The 22,932-nt window shown below is 38.4% G+C and overlaps 1 pseudogene; it reads left to right on the top strand.

Annotated features, from left to right (window-relative positions):
- Positions 1-21,613: 21,613 nt before the first annotated feature.
- LOC149176648 (antifungal protein ginkbilobin-like protein pseudogene) lies at positions 21,614-22,130 on the top strand (annotated as a pseudogene).
- The last annotated feature ends 802 nt before the right edge of the window (positions 22,131-22,932 follow it).

The following is a 22,932-nucleotide window of genomic DNA, read 5'->3' as shown; positions in this document are numbered from 1 at the left end:
TGATCAAACCAATGATACATCCATGAATTACATATAGATTCGTAAACCTTAGATGGGAAATGATCAATGTGACAGGAATCGTAGGGGTTGAGATGACAATCTATTAATTTTAGCTAATAATGGTATGTTCTGTGCTTAGCACAATTACTTCAATGTTCCTTAAGCAACCCAATAGAAATTTCAATTTATATTTATAGTAGAAATCACATTAACCATTAATCACATTGACAATAAAAGTAGATAGAACATAAAATAATATTCAAAAGACAAACCAAGACAAGAGGACACCAGATTTGGCGGATGCCACGAAAAAACCCCAATGCTGGGAAACCTCTTTGATCAATTCTTCTTATTATTATATCCAAAGTTCAGTAGAGAGACACAGAGAGAGAGAGAGAGAGAGTACAAAAGTCAAATTGACTTTTCCAATTCAAAGTCAAAACAATCCTGTCAATTTATCCAGTCAAACTTCAGCCCTAACCAAAAAGTCAACATTAGTCAAATCAACAATAAATAATCCTCAAAATAGCTCGGTCTTCCCCAGTCAAACTCGGTGAAAGGAGAGAGAAAAATTCTTATAATTTTCTCTGGTCAAACTGCAATCGACCATGAAGTCATTGTTGGTCAAATTTACCATATTCCCTCGATTTTTGGGCCTAGAAATTCCACCTAAAGAGACAAAAAATATCCTCCAAAAATCACAGTCAAAGCTAGTCAATAAATCTTTTGTCAACATTGGTCAAACTTGGTCTGCTGCCTAAAATTTTGGTCCTCCAATTCAGCCCAGAAAACTCGTCCTTCTTGCCACACGTGTGAGAGAGACAAGTTGCCCAATAGTTATATGAACCAATGAAGAAGGAGAGAGAAGAATTTGTGAGTGATGATAATGCCAAATGAGGAGAGAGGCCATTTATATTTATAAAAATTGACTATGGGTGAAAAGACACATCCATTGGGCTTCTTGAGCATACATGTTGATGTAGCCAACCTAAACAAATTGTACAAGTGTGGGGATAAATTCAAAATCACACATTGTCTTGTCTAAATGAGATGATATTTATATCAATTTTGTTCCTCTCGAAAAGAGGAATTTAATGCAATCATCATCTCCATCAAATGAGCTATCCCAAGGTGGAATTTGGCCCTATTTATCAATTTTAACACAATCAAAATTTTAAAATATCCTCTAAAATCCCAAATAGAAAATGGGGTAATATATCCCGTCCAACTTGTGATCTATGGTTGGAAATACTCAAATTATCTCTAAAGAAATATGTCTCATTGAGGTCGAGGTCAAGAAGAGGTATGATGCCTCATTAATTTGGTAGTTGAGGAAGTTTGAATCTTGGTTTGTCAATTTGGTCCTAGGTAGGCAAGGCAACATGGAAGGAGGTGACCCCCTTGGAAGCATTTTACAGGGGAAGGCCACATAAGGCCTTATATAAAGATCTAAATCAAAGGACCTCCCTCATAAAATGTTCTAGACGTGTATTTAAAGAATGTAGATAATGACCCATCCAAATGTCAATAAAGACAATAGAACATCCCTTGAATCTCATAATAAATGGGGGCATATACAGATGAGGTGATCCTTTAATTCTATCTCGTGTATATGGAAAAGATAGCAAATTTTATTAAGAAGAGGAAGGTCATTATGATTAGTTTCAACTCGACGAGAATGTAAACCCAATTTGAACACACCAAGGGGGACCCGAAGGGCAGCGTCTTGTGCTCTTTTGCATATGTGGTTAAACAAAAAGGCCCCCTTTTATTTGCATGAAGTGTTCCTAGTACAAATCCATGTTACAGTCGAGGCTCTGAAAAGATGAAGTTTAAGTACATTGAATGTATTTTCTATAAATAACCTCTCTACAACCTCACAAAAACATAAAATTATGTCATTACATTGGAGATGTAAATTACTTGAATTGTGTTCCAACTTTAGTCACTCCACCACAAAAATGTGTCATGCTTCCTTGTGATGATGGTTCAACCCTACTAGAGAACAACCTCACAACGTAAAAGGAATTTAAACATGATGTAACTTTAATAGTGCCCCACATTCACCCCTTGTCTCACCACTCATGGCTAATTTAAGGCTATTTCAAGCATTGATGTGGATAATATCATTTTGTTTTCTCTTGTGTATTACTATACATTCACACATTTGAGTTTAGTGGTTAATGATTTAAGATTCAGGGGATTTAGGTGTTAGTGGTTAAGGGGTTAGAAGTTAAGGTGTTTAGGTGGTGAAGGGTTAGGGGTTAAGGGTGACAGGTTAAGAGGATAAGGAGTTATGGCCTAGGAGGTTCATGGATTATATGTTAGGTGTTAATGTCTTAAGATTTAATGAGTCAAGGGTTTTATGGGTCATGAGTTATGAGTGTAGGGGTTAAGGGATTATGGATTAGGGGTTAAGGGGATAGGGAATTTACTGGTTATGGGTTAAGGGATTACGGTTTGTGATAATTGGACTCCTAATCCCCTTATGACCACTATTGGGGGTTCCCCTATCAATTTCTCTCGCTACCTTTCCTCTAGGTGCCATAGACCCTATGAAATTAAGTCCTAAGACCCCTTCTCAGCTTGGGTTGATTTACTAGTCCCGTAGGCTTGGTTGGACAAATGCTCTATAGCCCTTGGTGGGCTGAGTTACTAGTCCTAGAGCCTTGGCTGGAAAAATGCTCTGGAACCAGGTAAAATTTGTGGGTTGAGTTACTAGTCCTAGAGCCTTGGTTGGAAAAACGCTCTAGAGCCGTGGATGGATGGGATAGAGAATGATCTAATGATGGTTTTGTGATGTCAAATGATGAGGTGGAATCATTGTTTGATGGGTTGATGTGGCTGGCCTCTGGAAGCCCTGGATGGTTTTTGATTGATGTGTTGTATGAGATCCCACATTAATGCCTGGAATATGTCACTGGGCTGAATGGTTGAAGAGAGATTTGGCTCATCAATTCTATGGTCATGTGGAATGTGGAAGTTCAATCACAAGTTTGGGTTTTGCATCATTAATGAAATGTTATTTCACCTTGTATTTCTATGAGCATTTTGTTGGATTATATGTGGTCTATATGACTATAATTTCTTGAGTATTTTCTGTTGTTATTATGTTGGTTATGTATGTGTTTTATGATAGCAGCCATGTGTGGCTCTCATCATGTTTTCACTTACAATTGAATGATCAATGTATATATGACATAATGGATGGAATGGAAGTTGATGTGTTTAGGCATCAATGGTTCTTAGCGATTCTCATCTAAGTATGAGACCCCTATGCTAAGAACTGTGAATTACACCTATAGATTACACATTTGCAATATGTTTGATGAAACGCCTATTATTGCTAGTAGGGTTCCAGTCAAGGTCTTGAACAAGTATTTTCTTTAGAACTATTAATGATCATTTCCATGTTCTTTTACTAACTTGCAGAGATGGTTCAATTCTAGGCAATGACCTGGGCTCTGGGCCTGAAAAAAGTGGCCCAAATCCCAGAGTCATTGGCATAACACTAACAATTTTGGTCTTTGGTCACGAGAAGGCAAGCCTGTGAGAGCAAATTTGGGTTTCTAGTCACCCTAATGGCTATATCCTGTTAGTGACTGAGCCTTAAGTTATCCAAAATTAGTTCAATGAGACCCCAAGGTAAGTTGTCTAAAGTATTGGATTGGTTCCTAAGGGTCTTGTAGCTAATGGTTAATGTCTACATAGTGTGTTTCCATCGGTTCCACTTCCTTAAGGTGACTTATGAGGTTGAATCATATCATAGTGGCCTCTTGTCACATCTTTACCCCAGTTGGTTGATTGCATGGGTAGATGTGGGAGGAGGGTGTTACAAGGGAGTGCAAGGAATCATAAGGGAGCACTAGTTTAGATGGCATGGAAATAAATGAATATGAGTGTGTGATAAGGAGTGTTAGTGAGTTAGAAGTGTGCTAAGGAGGGACTGATAAGGTATGTTAGGCAGTGTCAAGGCATGCTACAATGATACGGAAGCATTCCAAGATGTACCAAGTTCAAAGGTGTGCCAATGTGTGCTAAGGAGTGTTAGTGAGTGATAGGGAAACACAACAGAGCACTAGGTCAAAATGCATGGAAATGAGTGAATAAAAGTGTGTGATAGGGAGTGCAGCGAGTTCCATATGTGTTAAGGAGGGAGTTACATGGTATGCTAGGTAGTGCTAAGGCATATTAGAGTGCCAGTCCAACATCTGACCAAGATGTGTCAGGTGTCAGGGTGTGCCAACACGTGCTAGGAAGTGTTACAAAGTGCCATGGAAACACAATGGACCACTAAGTCAGAATAATGCATGGAAATTAATGAATAAGATTTTGTGACAGGAAGTGCTAGTGAATTCTAGGTGTGTTGTAGGAGTTACAAGATATTCATTGTAGCGCTAAGGCATGCTAGATGCCAGGGCAACGATATGGGAAGATGTGCCAAGTGCCGGTTAGTGTCAATGCATGCCAGGGAATGTTAGGGAGGCCCATGGAAACACAAGGGAGAGATAGTTTCAAATGCATGGAAATGAATAAATAAGGGCATGTGACAGGAAGTGTTAGTGAGTTATAGGTGTGTTAAGGAGCGAGTGAAAAGGTATGCTAGGTAGTGCCAAGGAATGCTAGAGTGCTAGAGCGACATGCCAAGATGTGCCAGGTACCATGGAGTGTTATGGAGTGCCATGGAAGCACAAGGGAGAACTAGATCAAAATGCATGGAAATGAATGAATAGGAGTGTGTGATAGGGAATGTCAGTGAGTTTCAAGTATGTTAAGGAGGGAGTGATAAGGTTATATGCTACGCAGTGCCAAGGCATGCTATATTTCCAGCGCATGTCAAGGAGTGCTAGGGAGTGCCAAAGCATGTCAAGGAATGTAGGGGGTGCTAACACATGCCACATCGTGCCAAGGGATGGTTAGATGTGTGAGGTGCTATGACATTTCAAGATGTAAAATATGTTGTTCAGTTGTTTTATGGCCACGGTTGGACATGAGCCTTGACATGGCAACTTGTAACTCGTTAAGTTGGATAAGTGGAAATTATACATGAGTAGCCTAAGATGAGTTATAGTCAGTTCTTAGGTGAACAAGGCATAGTCTAGTTGTAGTAACTGTAACTTGGTCAAGTTGTCGTAGTCGAGGAAAGACTTGGTTAGGTTCCCAACTCCCAAAAAAATTAAGGGTAGTTGTGAGGGCATTACAGCTAAAGACTGTCAGGGCATGCCAACGAATGAAAAGGAATTCTAACACATGTCAGACATTGCCAATGCATGTTGAGGAATGTTAGGGAGAGTTAGGGCATCACAAGACAGAACTAGGTCAAAATACATGGAAATGAACAAATAAGAGTGTGTGTCAAAGAGTGTCAATGAATTCCAGGTGTCTTAAGGAAAAAGTGTGTTAGGAGAAGGTTAGAATAGGAATTTTAGGAGGCAACCCTATGGTTACAATTATAAGGGGTTGGTCAAATCAATTTAAGAAAAAGGGATACTTTGGGTTGAGCGCAACACTGTTTTGCTAATGAATTGGTTGGGTTCCCAAGTCACAAAAATAGTAAAGCTATCTATCAGGGCATGACAATTATTGAGTGATAAGGTGTTATAGGGAATGTCAGGAAGTAATAACACATTGTAGATAGTTCCAAGGCATGTTAAGAATGCTAAGACAAGGCAACTACTAAGGCATCCCAGGATGTGCCAAGTGCTAGGGTGTGGCATGAATGCATTCTAGGGAGTGTTTGGGGCAAGTGACAAGGAAACACAAGGGAACACCAGTTTCAAATGCATGCAAATGAAGTGTCAACGAGTTCCAGGTGTGCTAAGGAGGGAGTGAGAAGGTATGATATGTAGTGCCAAGGCATGCTAGAGTGATAGGGAACCATACCAAGATCATGTGCCATGTGCCAAGGTGTGCCAATGCATCTTAAGGAGTGTTAGGGGGTGCCAAGGAAACATAAGGGAGAACTAGGTCAAAATGCATGGAAATGAATGAATAAGAGTGTGTGACAGAGAGTGTCAGCGAGTTCCAAGTTTGCTAAGGAGAGAGTAACATGGTACGCTAGGTTGCGCTAAGTCATGCTAGATTGGTAGGGAGACATGCGTCCAAGATGTGCTAGGTGCTAGGGTGTGTCAACATGTGTTAGGAACTGTTAGGGAGTGCCAAGGAAACACAACGGAGAACTAGGTCAAAATAATGCATGCAAATGAACAAATAAGATTTTGTGACAGGAAGCGTCAGTGAGTTACAAGCGTGCTAAGGGAGTAACAAGGTATGGTAGGCAGTGCTAAGGCGTGCTAGAGATCAGGGAAACATGCCTAGATGTGATAGGTGCTAGAGTGTGCTAATGCATGTCAGGAAGCATTATGGAGTGCCAAGGAAACAAAAGGGATCACTAGTTTCAAATACATGAAAATGAATGAATAAGAGTGTGTGACAGGGAGTGTTAGTGAGTTCTAGGTGTGGTAAGGAGGGAGTTACAAGATATGTTAGTTAGTGCGAAGGAATGCTAGAGTGCCAAGGAGAGATGTCGAGATGTGCCAGGTGCCAGGTTGTGTCAATGTGTTCCAACAAGTGGTAGGGAGTGCCACATAAACACAAGGGAGAACTAGTTCAAAATTTATGGAAATGAATAGATAAGAGTGTGTGATAGGAAGTGTCGGTGAGTTCCAAGTGTTCTAAGGAGGGAGCGACAAGTTTATATGCTAGGCAGTTCCAAGGCATGCTAGAGTGCCAGGGCATGTCATGGAGTGCTAGGGTGTGCTATGGAGTGAAAAGCATGCCAAGAAATGTAGGCGATGCTAACACGTGCCACACAGTGCTAACGAATTGTTAGACGTGCCAAGTGCTATGGCATGTGAATATGTAAACTATGTTGCTTAGTTGTTTTATGGCCATGGTTGGACGTGAGCCTTGACTTGGTAACTTGTTAAGTGGGATGAGTTGAGATTGGAAATGAGTAGCCTAAGATGTGTTTTAGGTAGTTCTTAGGTAAACAAGGCATAGTCTAGTTGTAGTCATTATAACTTGGGTAAGTTGTTAGAGTGGAGGCAGGACTTGGTTGGGTTCCCAAGTCTTAAAAAAAGTAACGGTAGTTGTGAGTGCATGATATCTAAGTTGTGTCAGGGCATGAAAAGGAATGAAAAGGCATGCTAACACATGGCAGATAGTGTTAATGGATGCTGACGAGTGTTAGGGAGTGTCAGGGGAACACAAGGGAGAACTAAGTCAAAATGATTAGATATGAATGAATAAGAGTGTGTGCGAAGTAATGTTAGTGGATTCCAGGTGTCCCAAGGATGAAGTGTTTTAGGAGAAGTTCAAGATAGGACTTGTAGAAGGAAAGCCTATGGTTGTGATAAGGCGTGGACAAATTTCAGAGAAAGGGAGAATTTGGGTTGGGCACAATATTGTTTTGCTAATGAATTGGTTGGGTTCCCTAGTTGCAAAAAACGTAATGCTATCTATGAGGGCATGAAAACTAGCGAGTACCAAGATGTTCTAGAGAATGTAAGGTTCCCAAGTCGTGGAAAAATGTAGTGCTAGTTGTGAGGGCATGACTGCCAAGGTATGTTAGGGAATTATAGGGCATGCTAACAAGTGTTAGATAGTGCGAAGGCATGTCAAACATGCTAAGATGTGCCAAGTGCTAAGGCATGCCAAGAAGTGCAAGGGTGTGACACTGCATGTTAGGGACTTTCAAGGAAACAAAAGGAGGAAACAAGTTAAACTACCAGGAAGTGAACACATAATATGGTTAATAAGTCATCAATTTACCTTTTCAATGAGGGGCATGCAACACACACCAACACTAAGTGCCAATAGGTGCCAAGTGTCATGTGTTAGTGCATTATAAGTGCCAAAGCTTGCTCCATTGAGTCTCATTGACTTTCCAATAATTGATCTCAAATAGATTTAATATTAAACCATTCCAAATCATACCAAGTAATCTCAATGCATGCCAAACATGCTAAGACTTTCCAAGTTCCAACATGTGCGAAGTGCCAATGTGTGTCAGGGAGTGTGATGCATGCTATGAAGTGGCAGAACATGTCAAAGAGTGCTAAGGTGTCCTAGAGAGTGCAAATGCATGGGAAATGAACACATAAGAGGGTTAATAATTCAGAACTTTATCTTTTTCAAAAGGGGCATGCTAGGCAAACTAATAATAGGTTCCAATACATGCCAAGAGCCAATGTGTGCCAAGTGCTAATGTATGTCAATGCAATATTATGCCAATGGTTTCCAGGAAATGCTAGGGACTACAGGGCATGCCAACGCATGATAGGGGAGTGCTATGATATGCTAGGTCATGCCAAGATGTGCTTGGTTTTCCTACTGATGGAAATATGTTCTAGGTACAGAGATGTTCCAAGACATGTGAAGTGCCAAGGAATGCTAGTGTGTACCAAAGCATGTTAAGGCGTGCCCTGAGTGTTGAGGAGTGCTAGGATTCTCTCATTAATAGAATTGACAAATCTTGATGATGTATTAAATAATATAATTCCTACACACACTAGTGGAACTTTATCTAAAGGAAATTTGCTAGATAATAAACCTAATAGAGATGAATCATGTGTTGACTCATATGAAAAATATACTCTTACTACTTTAGGGAAATGATACACACTAATTACCTCTTAACAAATTGACTGACTCTAACCACTGTGGCCTTAGACACATAACGAAAATAGCTCCACAAAAATGGCCTTAAATTGTTATCTTTTGAAAAAAAATATAGTAACAGGTACATAGCGTCATCAAATACTAATTGGAATGATCAATGATGACGAACATTTTTTGACCGTCACCAAAAGTAACCAAAAAGAGAATTTGTGAGGGTCAATAAAATATCGTCACTAGAAGTGTCACCAAAGAGAGAATTAGTGATGGGCCTTTAACGACCCTCACCAAAAGTGTCACCAAAGAGAGAATTAGTGACAGACCTTTGACGAACCTCACCAAAAGTGTCATTGAAAATGGCTTCAATGACAAACCTTCAAGGACCATCACTATATACAATTACAATGACGCTTTTTTAAGGACCATCACCATATGCGACATTGGTGATGGACCTTAAAGGTCTGTCATAGGCATGACCCTCACCAATGACCCCTTTTCTTGTAGTGACACATTTTAGCCACAAGTCCTAACTATATCGTTTCCCCCCTCATGACTGGGTTCAGTCCACGTGGGTCATAAACGACGACCACCCCGTTCTTTTTAGAGAAGTCCAATCAATAAGTAGCTCACTTGGACATCCTTGTAGCACCATTATAGTGAATATGGGTAGAAAAGTTAAACGGGATATGTGACAAGTTCTATAATAAAACTAACTTTGTGATATGCAACCTATTTTCAGATAGTTTTTTCATAATTTTTTAAAAATTAAGTGGTTAGTTGGGGTTTAGAGTATGTGGTTGGTTGGGAGTAAGAGTATGGGAGAGTTTTATATAATAAGAGAGATTTGTAATTATTTCATTACATTATTTAATAGGAAGAAGTATATATAAGATGTTATAAAAATTATTAATAATTAATACATTAATGTAAATATATATAGACATATTTTATATAGTATATAAAACAAATGCAAAATAATTGCCAATTAAATTAAATATTTCATTAGTGTCTTGTTTATGATGAGGAAAATAGGTTATTCCTTTTATAATTAATTAATATTCCAAGTGTATGTGGACTTATCCCTCTTGCAGACAAGAGCAATCCCCCTAGACTTCAAAGAAACCTTGTAATAAACAACCAAGAACTATTACCTTTCTCTATACTATGATTGACTAAAACAAATACTACAATAACGACCACTTATGATTTAATCATAATGATTTATGAAGACGCCTTAAGATCTATCGACCATCTTCTCCTCGAAGCTTTAGAGAGCCTCCCTTCAGTCCCCATAGTTTCTCCATGATGTGCTGAAGGAGATCTGCATAGATAGAGACAAATAAGAGATCAAAGTATCTCATATATAATCATAAGATAAATGCACTAATTAAGAAATCATGTATCATAAACTGATCCATACGCAATCACAACCTATGTAGGTGATCAAGGAATCCTACAAACTATATCATCAAATATGTACTTGAGAAATAACAATTGACTTTATATTAATCAAATAGAGAATACCCTTACAACCATGTAGCCTTGATGTTGCAAGTCCCTTCCCACAGTATCCAACCCTCTACTTGAATGAATAGCCTTCCAAACTTATTCCTGCAACATAAGCCTACTTCCAAAAATCCTCCTCAATCCTTTGGCTTGTGTCAGCTTTATAGGCCAAGGGTGGGAAGCCTGGGATCCATTTTCGAAGGGATGAGATTCATTAATGATGGAATATGGATTCCATAGAGAGAGGGAGTTGCTCTGTGATGAAAGGGATCAAGACTGAATAGGAAATCATTTGAAGCTTGTTAGTTGGGATAGATGATACTAACATTGCTTCTAGACTTTAATTTTTATTTTTGCATGCGATAAGTAATGTTCGCAGTTCATAGTGTAAGACAATTCATACTTATGCATAGTTCTTAAGGGACACATATACGTATGTGCAGATATTGACTAGGGAACTATGTAGGAAGCCAAAAACATGGTTTTGTACCATGGGATCCAAGAACTCCACTTTCTTTGGGGTAATTCGGATGCTAAGTTTACAGGGGAATGCTTTGGGACACATTTGTGGACAACGAAAGATCCAAACAGATGGTGATTTTCTTAATTCGACAAAATGACATGTAACATGTTCCCCCCTAAATTTGAAAGTTAAAATAAATTCGATGACTGAAGAACTTTATCATGTAAAGGTTTGGGTTAGAGACTATAGTTGGAGCCCTGAAACAATCAAGCAAATGTTAGAATGCAATATATAATATCGTCGCTGATGTAGGCATTCCCATACTCAAAACATAAACGTCTCAAAGAACAGTAAGGAAATACATCCGAAGATCCATATCAATAGGTGAGATATTATGGACACAACCATCAATGGATCCATGTTTACAATTAGGAATATTAATAACTCCATGCAGCCTGGATGGATGAAACTAGATCGAGGGTCTTGATCTCCATTTCACGATCCATAGTATGAATCTAGCCATGCGAATAAATGCCTCATAGTCGAACATGGTAGAAACCACTTGATTACCGGCCAATGGTTTGCACCATTAACAAGTGAAATAGAAACCACAAATAATGACAATGGTTCTCAAGGTACATGCAATGCAATCTACAAAGTGCAAAACGATGAGCTAATGTCAAATACCCATAAAATCATTTGATCAAAGGTCAATGATTAGAACCTATCATCAAAGGAGACAAACCTGCCATTAAGGCATGCTAGCCTTAAGGTACTGAAAGTTTCTAGATCAACTTCGTAGATAATTTTGTCAAGTATATAGGAAGTGACTCGTCGCAAGAGGGTCCATGTCACAGAACTCATGCCAAGTTTTTAACAATAATAGTTTGGAGTAATACAGGACTGACTTAGGGTGGTCAATGCAACTGAAGGCTATGACTGACAAAGTAATTTGACTGAAGTTGGACTTCTCTTGAAGATATTAGATACATGACATGATTAATTCGAAACATTTGACTCAAAAAATAAAACCCAAACCAACTGAAGACTTTCAATAAGGTATGCTCAATTACGAGACAAATGGATTTCAAAACTTGGACACGAAAGTGACATAGTGTCATGTTCAAGAGTGACATACTGCCTTTTACAAATAGAAAACAAAGATTATTTCTCACCTTTCTCCCACCATTACTGGAAAGTACCTATTTATGGTATTACAATCTTGAGGAGGATAACATATTCTTGCCATGTAATTTCATCCTTTGGATGAGTCCATCAAAGTAGTTTTAACAAACCCTAAAAATGAGTTGTTTAGTCTTGTCATGCTTAACAAGTCCTATACTGTTTAGATTTTACGAGTCGAGTGAAGGGGTAACTCGATTTCTTTTTCATATAGAAAGAGTTTGAAAACACACAAAAATAAAAATCAGGCAGTTCTTTCAACATAAATTTTAACAAGTTGAGGGAAAGTAAATCTAATTGTTTTTAGTTTTAGGGAGATAAGAGAAAAACATAAGTAAACTCCATGGTGTCCTTTTTCATAAATTCAGTCTCTCAAGCCCGGAAAAGGGTAAAAGAATGTGGGAGATAACTCTATTGACCATGATTAGTCAACCTATACCTTTTTCCTAAATAGTTTGGTTTAGTCCATAAAAAGGGTAAACTTATACTGAATAGTCGGTTCTTCACTTACTTTTAAAAGTTCGAACAATCAAGTACTCGACGATCTTTTCATTTTTAGGGAGTCTGAAAAGGGCGTAAAGAGAAATCCAGGGTTTCAATTTTTTTGTAAGTTCTAATGAGTTCGAAAAAGTGATAAAAATATAATTAAAAAAAAAAATTATTCATTTCCTGTAAATAGCTTGTAACCGACACACTTAAACTTGAAATAATTATCTTCATTGAAAAATAAAGAAAAAAAAATAAAAAAAAATGGATTTTAAATGTTTATAGGAAAAAAAAAATATTTAAATAGGCCTACAAAAATTATAATAACCCAAAAAGTAAAATAGCTTTTACCATTTTTGTTTTAACATTTTGAGAGTGATAGAGGTCATTTTCACCAAAACCTTCAAAGGCGGATTCCGGGAAAACTGTTGGGAAAAATCATGAGCCGTCTTTTTCAAGTAGACTACCTCTCTGAGACATTCATTTTCATATCTTTTATTTAGCATTTAACCAAATGTTTTGGATTTTTTGCACAGGGTTTTCAAATGCAATTTTCCCTCGATGTGCGCAAGTGGCCCTTATTAGGCCTCTACAGATCAGTCGATTTTTTTAGAATTAAAATGCGATGTGTTTGGCTTCTAAGAAGATAACCATGCACATTCACATTGTTTAGCACAGTTGGATGCGCACAACATTGAGGGCATAAAACATAATATGAAAAACACCCAAATTTCTTGCTAATTTTTTCCATGATTGCTTCTAATAATCTCTTATGCTTGTTTGTTAGGTTTTGCGCTGCAAATATGGATTGGTGAGAGTGTGAACATGAATAAGAATAAATAGCTAATCTAAGCCATCCAGAAATGATACATGCATTGACAAATTGTGGCTTGTACGAAGTGTTTCATCATTCTGGGCATGAAAACCCAATTAGACTTGCTAGAATGGATGTTGGGTAAGTGGAACGTTTTAGAAGAATTTTTCATAGTTGTTGACCATAGACTTGTCATTGATGCTGATCAAATGTACTTCTTGATGGAAATTCTATGTTGTGGGGTGGAAATCAATCTATTTGGGCATAGGCGAGGTGACGAAACCACTATCACATATGTGATACAACATTGTACTTATAGAGCTACTCTCAAATATGGGAGAATTGACATTAATATCATCTCACAGCTTCCTTTGAAAGATATCAGGTTCACTGTTGCACGGATATGTGGTAGTGCAACTCCGCATTTACTCACAAAGGCTTAAATGCAAACCACTGTAGAGTGTTTAAAACCTACTATATTCAACTGGAGAGAGTCTATAGTTTCCAATCTGAAAGGGGAACTGACTAGAGTAAGAACAGATAGACTAAAAAACTTTGGGTAAGGTGCATTTGTTATATCATTTGTTGTAGAGCAGCTCCCTCCTCTCGCTCCACGGGTAGCTATAGAGAGAGGAGGATCTCGACACCCTCACATGATGATATACTCCTGACTTTATCGATTGGTTAGAAAACCAAATCATTATGATTGAATATTTCCCATGCATAGGCCACTGACACCTAGGATGCAGTGGGGCAACATAGGTAAAACTTCACTTTGGTTGATTTTTGATTTCTTTTTTTTTTTTTTTTTTTTTTTTTTGGTATTTAAAACTAATTGTCTAAAATGATCATGTAGATGTGGCCCCATTGAGACCAGCTAGATTACATAGATATGGTAGGTGTGGGGAGCAACCGATATATCTAATAGAGCCAAACTCGGATGCAACAGAGGCATTGATAGAGATAGAGCACAACCTTGAGAGGTTGACCTTGGACATCCCAGATGCAAGATAGATGACCTGCCACTTTGCTATTATAGGCACACTGTGGGAGTTCTTGAATCTATTAGTTGTTTTCTATGATGAGTAGCATGCATTATTGTATGCTTCCATGATCATCATCATGTGTAGTCACTAGTTTGAGGGCCACATTTTTATTTTTTGATGATGTACTGGCATGTTTAGAAAATAAAGGTCACGTGGCCTTATGTCTTTGGATAACATTTTTGTAAAAGACACTCTTTTTATAGAAACTTATGTAGTGAAAGATACCACTTCTATTTTATTCTATCTTGTACAATATATGGATGAATAATTCATTGATTTCATTACAAATGTTTTAAATTTCTCAGAATATATTGATACTCAATATAATCAAATTCTCTTTCCAAGAGATGAACCCGCAAAAACATTCTTTACATGGAAGCAATTCCAACTAAAAAAATACCATTCAAATGTAATATTATGAGTTGTGAATGTAACATAATGATCAATCAATGAATTCCAAATGAAATGGCATAAGATAATAGCACAATCACTAGATATACTCAGCAATACTATTTGTTGTTCAATCAAGGCATATCCCATGGATAGAAACTAACTCATATATGGGTGAATAAATGACCCAGGCTACGAAAAGTAAATTCTGAGTACTACGACTAGCGCCATCAACGAAGCCAATTTAAGCTCGAGGGAGTGTCGACATCTACAAATCAAGTGTAACAAAAGACCCTTATGTATATTGCGATCTGTAGCACCTGACACTACTAGAGACCATAGTTCCCTTCTCTATCTCTGTGTCACGTATAATCTTTGCCAGATCAGATCTTGAAAGTGAGGTTTTGTCGTAGCACCAGTAATCAGTTCCGTCATCCAGATCTATTAGATCAGCCATTCAGATCTCTCAAATCCATCAGATCTGCCATCTAGATCTAGTAGTTTGGGCTCTGTAGTCATCGCAACAATCAGATCCGCCATTTAGATCTGACTAATTGTGTGGGTTCTTATAGCTGGGCACGATTTTCACAGGACTTTGGGTAGCATTGACATTTCTGGGATTCAGCTACTACAGTGTTCCTAAGCAAGGAATAAAACTATGTCCGGAGTAAAAAAAAATAAAAATAAAAATGGAGTCTGAGACCCCCCAGGGCGCTTATTGATGACTTAGCCCATAAGAATCAGGTCGACGAGCTGAGCAAGGTGGTACCATTCAATTGTTAGTGCCAAAAATTTTGGGTGGTCCCAAATTTCAAGTACATCGGATCGGTGCATGGTACAAACTAGAGCTCAAGCTATGGCCAATGAGAGGATTGACAACCTTAAAGCACAATTGAAAGATGTCGTGTTGCAGCTGATGAACTTAAAGGAAACACTCTATAAGGGCAAGGTGGAGGAATGTGCGGAGGCATATATTAGCAATGAAAATAGTGAGGGAGAGTCGAGCCAGTCTCTTAACCTCTTTGGCACCCACCAACAATCCCATCCGCGACCACCCAAGTTGGATATGTATAAATTTGATGGCTTCAAATGGGTGACTTATCAGTTAAAGACCCACATGTTTTCCATACACATGGGAGGGTGTGACATTGTCTTAGGTGTTGAATGGCTTCGCACACTTGGCCCAATCACAATGGATTTCTAGGAGTTATATATGAGCTTAAGCAGGACAACCACACACATACCTTCCGTGGACTCTAGGCAGAAGTTCCCTCTATCATCAACTGACATTAGATGGAAAAAATTTTAAAAAAGGGCCACCATGGAGTTATATCCAAATTTAATGCCATCTAGGCCTTCGAACCCAATTCTCTTCATATTCATCCTGAGATGCAACAGATCTTAAACAACCATCTGCCAATCTTTGACAAGCCTCATGAGCTTCCACCCTTGAGAGGGGAACATGATCATAGCATTACTTTGGTCCCAAGGGCCCAACCACCAAATGTGCACCCATATAGATATCTGTTCGCTCAAAAGAATGAAATTGAAAAAATAATCAAAGAACTCTTGGAAGCAGGCGTCATTCGTCCCAACATTAGTCCTTATTCATTGCCGGTGGTCATGGTGCTCAAGAAAGATGGGGAATGGCATATGTGTCCAGATTTCAGGGCACTCAATAAGTTGACAGTCAAAGACAAATTTCCCATCCTGGTTATCGATGATTTGCTGGATGAACTAAATGGGGCTCAATTCTTTACTAAGCTCGACCTTCACTTAGGCTACCACCAAATTCGCATGAAAGAAGTAGACATTCCAAAGACTGCTTTCCGAACTCATGAAGGCCATTATGAGTTCCTGGTCATTTCATTTGGTCTTTTTAATGCCCCATCCACTTTTCAGAGCCTTATGAACCACCTGCTCAGACCATGTCTTAGAAAAATTTTCCTTGTTTTCTTTGATGACATCGTCATCTACAGTCGCCCTTGGGCCACACATCTTCAGCATGTAGATATGCTCTTGCAACTGCCCCGCAAGCATAAATTATTTGTCAAGATGTCCAAGTGCTCTTTTGGGATGGAAGAAGTTGAGTATTTGGGCCACATTGTGGGGCGTGAAGGTGTCAAGGTGGACCTCGAAAACATTCAGGGAATGTAGGAATGGCCTCAACCAAAGACCTTGAAGGGCTTGAGAGGATTTTTGGGTCTCACATGCTACTATCACAAATTTGTCTGCAATTATGGTCGCATTACTAGGCCCCTCACTGAATTCCTCAAGACAAATTCATTCCTCTGGAATGATGAAGCACAACAGGCCTTTATAGCCCTCAAACATGCCATGTGTTCCACTCCAGTATTAGCACTACCTGACTTCACCAAATCTTTTTTGATTGAATTTGATGCTTCTGGTATAGATATTGGGGCAATATTAATCCAGGAAGGTCGACCCTTGGCCTTCATGAGCCAACAACTAAGTGGGAAGAATTTGGGACAATCTACCTATGAGAAGGAGATGATGGCCATCTTACATGCAGTAGATACCTGGCGACCATACTTATTGGGGCGACGTTTCCAAATCTGCATAGACCATCAAAGCCTTAAATATTTTTTGGAGCAACGCCTATCCTCACCACAACAAAATAAATGGCTCGCCAAAATTCTGGGATATGATTATGAGATAATTTACAAGAAAGGGCGCGAAAATGTTGTAGGAGATGCGTTATCCCGCCAATTTGAGGAGGAAAGTAGCCTCCTCGCAATTTCCCTTCCCATTCCAGAATGGATTGAAGAGGCTCAAGGAATGGTTTTCACATCCCTAGCTCTCCCAACTCATTAATCAATTGTAGACGGATCTAAATTCCACAGTGGGCTACTTGTGGGAGGATGAGATTCTTCGCTACAAGGACAGAGTCGTAATATCACCAACATCCACCCTCAAAAGCCCCATTTTGGTAGAGTTGCACTCATCTCCCACTGTAGGACATTCAGGATTTCAGAAGACGTATGCTCGCACTTGAAGATCGTTTATTTGGACAGGCATGAAAAAGGACATTCTTACTTTTGTAGTTGAATGCGACGTCTGTCAATGCCACAAAGGAGAAACAGGAAAATCCCGAGGGACATTATAGCCATTGCCCATACCGACCTCAATCTGGATGGAGGTTTCTATGGATTTCATTACGGGTCTTTCAAAGTCAGGAAACAAGTCAGTCATCATGGTGGTTGTGGACAGACTTTCTAAGTATGCTAATTTTTTCACCCTACCCCACCCTTTTACACCGAATTTGGTCGCTCAATCTTTCATGTATCAGATCTTCGAATTGCATGGCATGCCCACTTCCATTGTGTCTGATCATGACCCGATCTTCACTAATAACTTTTGGCACGAACTCTTCTGGCTACAAGGTACCCAACTACAACTCAATACTTCCTATCATCCACAAACTGATGGTCAAACTGAAGCAATCAACAAATGTATGGAGACCTACCTTAGGTGTTTCACTTCAGAAAAGCAACATCTCTATGTACAATGGTTACCTCTACCCGAATGGTGGTATAACACCAACTATCATCCACCACCAAAATGACTCCATATGAAGCAGTTTATGATCAACTCCCTCCTTCCCCTATTTCTTATATCAAGGGATGCTCGAATGTACAAGCAGGGGATAGACCCCTATAGAACTGCACAACCATGCTGGCCCACCTTAGAGAGAATCTTCATCAAGCCCAAAAGCCGCATGAAGTAACAAGCAGATCAACATCGCTTAGAACGCAAATTTCAAGAAGGGGATCACGTATTTTTGAGGCTGCAACCATATAAGAAAACATCACTCAAAGACAAGGGTTGTCAGAATCCTACAAGCTAGCTTTGCCACCCACTGCAAAAATCCATCCAGTCTTCCATGTCTCATGCCTCAAGAAAGTGATTGGGAACCATTGCCGAATTCAAACTAGTCTACCTGAAGTGGATGAAGAAGGGTCAATCTGGCTCCAACCTAAATAGGTTCTTGACACATGAGAACGACACCTGCATGGCCGCACGATCAAGGAAGTCCTCGTCAAATGGAAAGACACCTCTCCAAAAGATCACACCTGGGAACTAGCCACTATCCTTCAGCAATTTCCGTCGCTTCAGCCTTGAGGATAAGGCTACTCTTATGGGGGAGGGAATGTTAGGGTCCAACCCTAACCCCCTTATTTATGTAATAGGATCGAGTCACAATTATAGTTAAGTAAAGAGTCAATAAAGCCCATATTAATAATTGTAAGTGGTTAACCTGCATTTAATGAAGGGACCACAGTTAGTTGCAAATGGGCCATGGTATTAGATAAATGGTATTAATAAGAACCATGGTATTGCATGTATGAATACTATATAAATGATAGAGACTCCCCTCAAGGAGCATCATGTCTTATTTCGTAGTTGAGCTCAGCTCTATTGGAGGTTGCCCCCTCGAAGAGGCAAGTGAACATTGCTTCCTGAATAATAAAATACTTGCTGTTATTTCTCATTTTTCTATGTTTTGGGTATATTTCTTCACATATTTGGTATTCTAGTATCATCTTGGAAGTTAAGAGCATAACACAGGTGAAAACATAGTTGAAAACTCATTATCAAGTTTATTAGGGTTAGGTAGAAAAGATTAAGTAATCGTTCCATGGAATTTCATCTGAAGTCATGACCTCCATAATACCTTCATCATTAGGAAATGTATAGTCGAGGATCAGGGAGTGAAACTTGTTCTAACCAAGGTAAAGGAGAACAATCATCATTGATCGTATTCACTCGATCGATATTAGTAGATGATGGGTCAGAAGATTATCTACCTTCGTGATAATCCAATTCAAATGGGCTCAAGGGAAGCTTATTGCCATAGGAGGCTAATTCAGACTCTAAAGGCACTATCCATAGATAAAAAGATTCCATAGTGCTTCTTCTAATCATGTTAACCTCAACAATATTAGATGGAAAATTCGGTGGAGGGAGCGCAAAGGTTCTCATCAGTGATGCATCTTTGAGTAAACCAACACCAATATCCTCCTAAACAGTATTCATTTTTCCAACAAAAGGTATGGTACCCTTAGAGTTAGGGTCTGAAGTGTAGTGAGACAAATGGTCTACTTTGACAATTTTCCCTTTGTGAGGAAATTGTATCATTCAAAAAACTGATGATACCACAATTGAAATAGTGTAGGTCCACCTTCGATCATGACCGTTTTAACCTCTAGCTCTATGGGTAGATCATTCAGGATTCCATAAGGATGAAAAAATCTTCCATCGAAGGCTTTTAGAGTGGTAGGTGACAGATTGATGGTTGGAGAACCTAACATTTTCAAACAAGCAATCAACATAATACACGTAGAAGCTCCTTCGTCAGCAAGTATGTGAAACACTAATCAGGTTTGAAAAAATACTAGAACCTGGAATGCTAGTTGATGAGGAAGTCTCGGGATATGACTCACAAGATCAAAGATAATTATATTAGAATCACGCAGATCAATAGCTCCTATCGTTAAAGATAAAAACTTTCATTGTGTCGAGCATGTTTGCAACACTTCGAGAGATAACATTGCAGAAGGAGGCATAGCGAGGTCTTCAACAATGTTATAATTTTGTGCAGCTCTAGCATGTGGGTTGAAACATGATTTTTGAATCACATCTTTAATGTAACAACCATGGTGAAAATTCCATATAATAAAATTTAATAAATACAAAATAATAACCACGAGTGATGGGACACTTATTCTACGCTGAATGTTGGGCAAAACATCTTAGTGTTGGTGTTCATTTTGGTTAATATGGTTAAGGAAATTGCCAAAGGCAATGGCTAAGGATTTGGAAATGCAAACTGGCATTTTTGGCACATTTATTTATTAAAATAACGGAGATTAGCAGAAAAGGAAGGTGAAAGGTCACAGGTCTCATGTGAGGAGGAAAATGAACGAAAATAAGGGAAAATGAAGAAAATAGAGTCCTAATTGATAAAAAGACTTCTGAGGATCAATTTGTCACCTTTTGTCAGTTTAGTTTTGGAGTATGGTGATATCTCACCTACCATAAATTAATGTGACTGCAAAGTAGTTCAACTAGCACAATTTTCTGATCTGACATTTCTGATCTGACATTTGGGTCCATCTCTCCCTAACCCGGATTACATGGGAGATATATATCATGTCAATTGAACATCAGGGTTACATGGGAGATATATATCATGTGAATTAAACATTTACAAACCTTAATCAATACACCATCCATATACGTGGGAGATATATATCATGTGAACTGAACATTTACGAACCTTAATCAATAAGCCATCCATCTACATGGTGATCTTAATGTTGGTGCTTTGTACTCTCATTTACATAAGTTTTGATTCATATTTGATGGGGTTTCTTATCAATAGTAAATTTAATATAATTTAAGTACCAAATATATTTTATATCTCTTGTGTTTTATATCTTTTTCTTGGAATATAGAATATTAATTAATTATGAAAAAATAACTTCTCTTAAACAATGCAATTTGTAATTATTTTATATTTCTTTGATATGTTATATAAAATATGTCTATATATTTAGATTAACTCTTCAATTATTAATAATTTTTATAACATTTGTAAGGAAGAAATTACAAATCTCTCTTATTATATAAAAACTCTCCCATACTCTAAATCCCAACAAACCAACCACTTAGTTTTTTAATAATTATGAAAAACCCAATACACCAGCCACTTAGTTTTTTAATAATTATTAAGAACCCAATCAACCAACCACTTAATTTTTTTAATAATTATTAAGAACCCAATAAACCAGCCACTTAGTAGCTGAGCTACTTATTCGTTGGTTTTCTCTGGAGGAAACGGTCTGTGATGGACTGCGGCTACTCATGAGGGGGAAACGATCTAGTCAGGACAGGCGGCTAAAATGAGTCGTGCATTTCCTTCTTTGTATTATACTAACCACATGCGTCCCCATCCGCCGGTGTCCAGCACACACAGATGTTATCTATAATGCTACCCACACCCATCCCCACCAAGCCTAAGCCTATAAATGGAGGCTTCCACCACACATTGATAAGCATCGCAAGAGCCAGCATTATTATTAGAGGTTATATATCATTCCACCCACCATTTCCCATTTCCTATTGTCGGAGTTTATTCATATTAGTAGAATTTCCCACCTAGCCCCCCATGTCGACGAGGTACTCATTTGCTTTTGCATTGGCAGTAATGGTAGTAACACTGGTTGTGCGCGGTGCTGTAGCCACTCCCAACTTAAACTTCGTATCGTCTGCGTGTAACACGCAGAAAATCGCAAGCGGAAGTTCCTTTTATAGTACTCTCGGATCCCTCCTCGCAGATCTAGAGGGAAACACTGCCTTCAGCGGTTACGACTACAAATCATCGCAAGCAGGCTCACCCACCGCCTATGGGCGTGGGGTTTGCAATCAGGGAATCTCTCAGTCTGATTGCACCGCCTGCCTTCAAAACCTTGGGGGCCGCATCTGGAACATTTGCGGCAACGCCATCGGTGCTCGAGTTCAGCTAACTGACTGTTTCATCGAATACGAGCAGTACAGCTTCTAGTTATGTCAATCTCTGCTCAACTGCACTGCTGTGCTATTCTCATATCTCCCCTAGCTGTGCTGTGCTATTGTCACCGGTCACTATCTAAATCCTTCCTGTAATAAAACTATGGTGCATTCTCTTATTTTATTTTCCGTTCCGCTGTCGCTGCCAATAATTCCATTCACTTTTACTTTTGAATATTTTAAAAGAAATCTGGTTGAAACTAAGTACCATGAACAATTACGTTCACATCGAATTGTTTAGTGAGATGTTATAGTTTTTTAGTTTCGGTACTCTTAAATTGATCCGACTTCACAGAGTAATTATCGAAGTTTTTAATATTTTTATTCATATGCTGTAACTGATGTTTTTTTATATGATTTTGCATATATTTATTAATGATTAAACTTATTGGTCTAGTGATATCCGTATATAATAATGATAAATTGATTAATTAAAATGTAAATTTAATTAGAAAAGAAGTTAATATAATTTTTATAATTTCTGGTTGAAATGATAGAGAGTTATTTTTAAGCAATGTTTACCTGCATATTGTGATTTGTAATTTTGAGGAGCAAAACGTCGGAATTACAAATTTAACGCTATCTCTCCCAAGCAAAATATATATATATATATATATATATATATATATATATATATATATATATATATATATAGATATATGTATATAATTTCATATATATATAAATTATAATACATTTTTGCCAAAGTATTGTAAATTTCCATTGGATCGAACTTCCGGTGTCAACCGTGGAAATGCAAAAATCTCTGGTTCAACCGTGTTATGGATTCGTGCAATGAATCACTCAACCATTTCTTCGTTATTCGTGAAGCA

Source organism: Pinus tabuliformis, chromosome 4_1, assembly GCF_031772625.1.
Source record: "Pinus tabuliformis cultivar Carrire ecotype Pingquan chromosome 4_1, CPIR1, whole genome shotgun sequence".
NCBI lineage: Eukaryota > Viridiplantae > Streptophyta > Pinopsida > Pinales > Pinaceae > Pinus > Pinus tabuliformis.
This window is presented reverse-complemented; position numbering and strand designations above follow the sequence as displayed.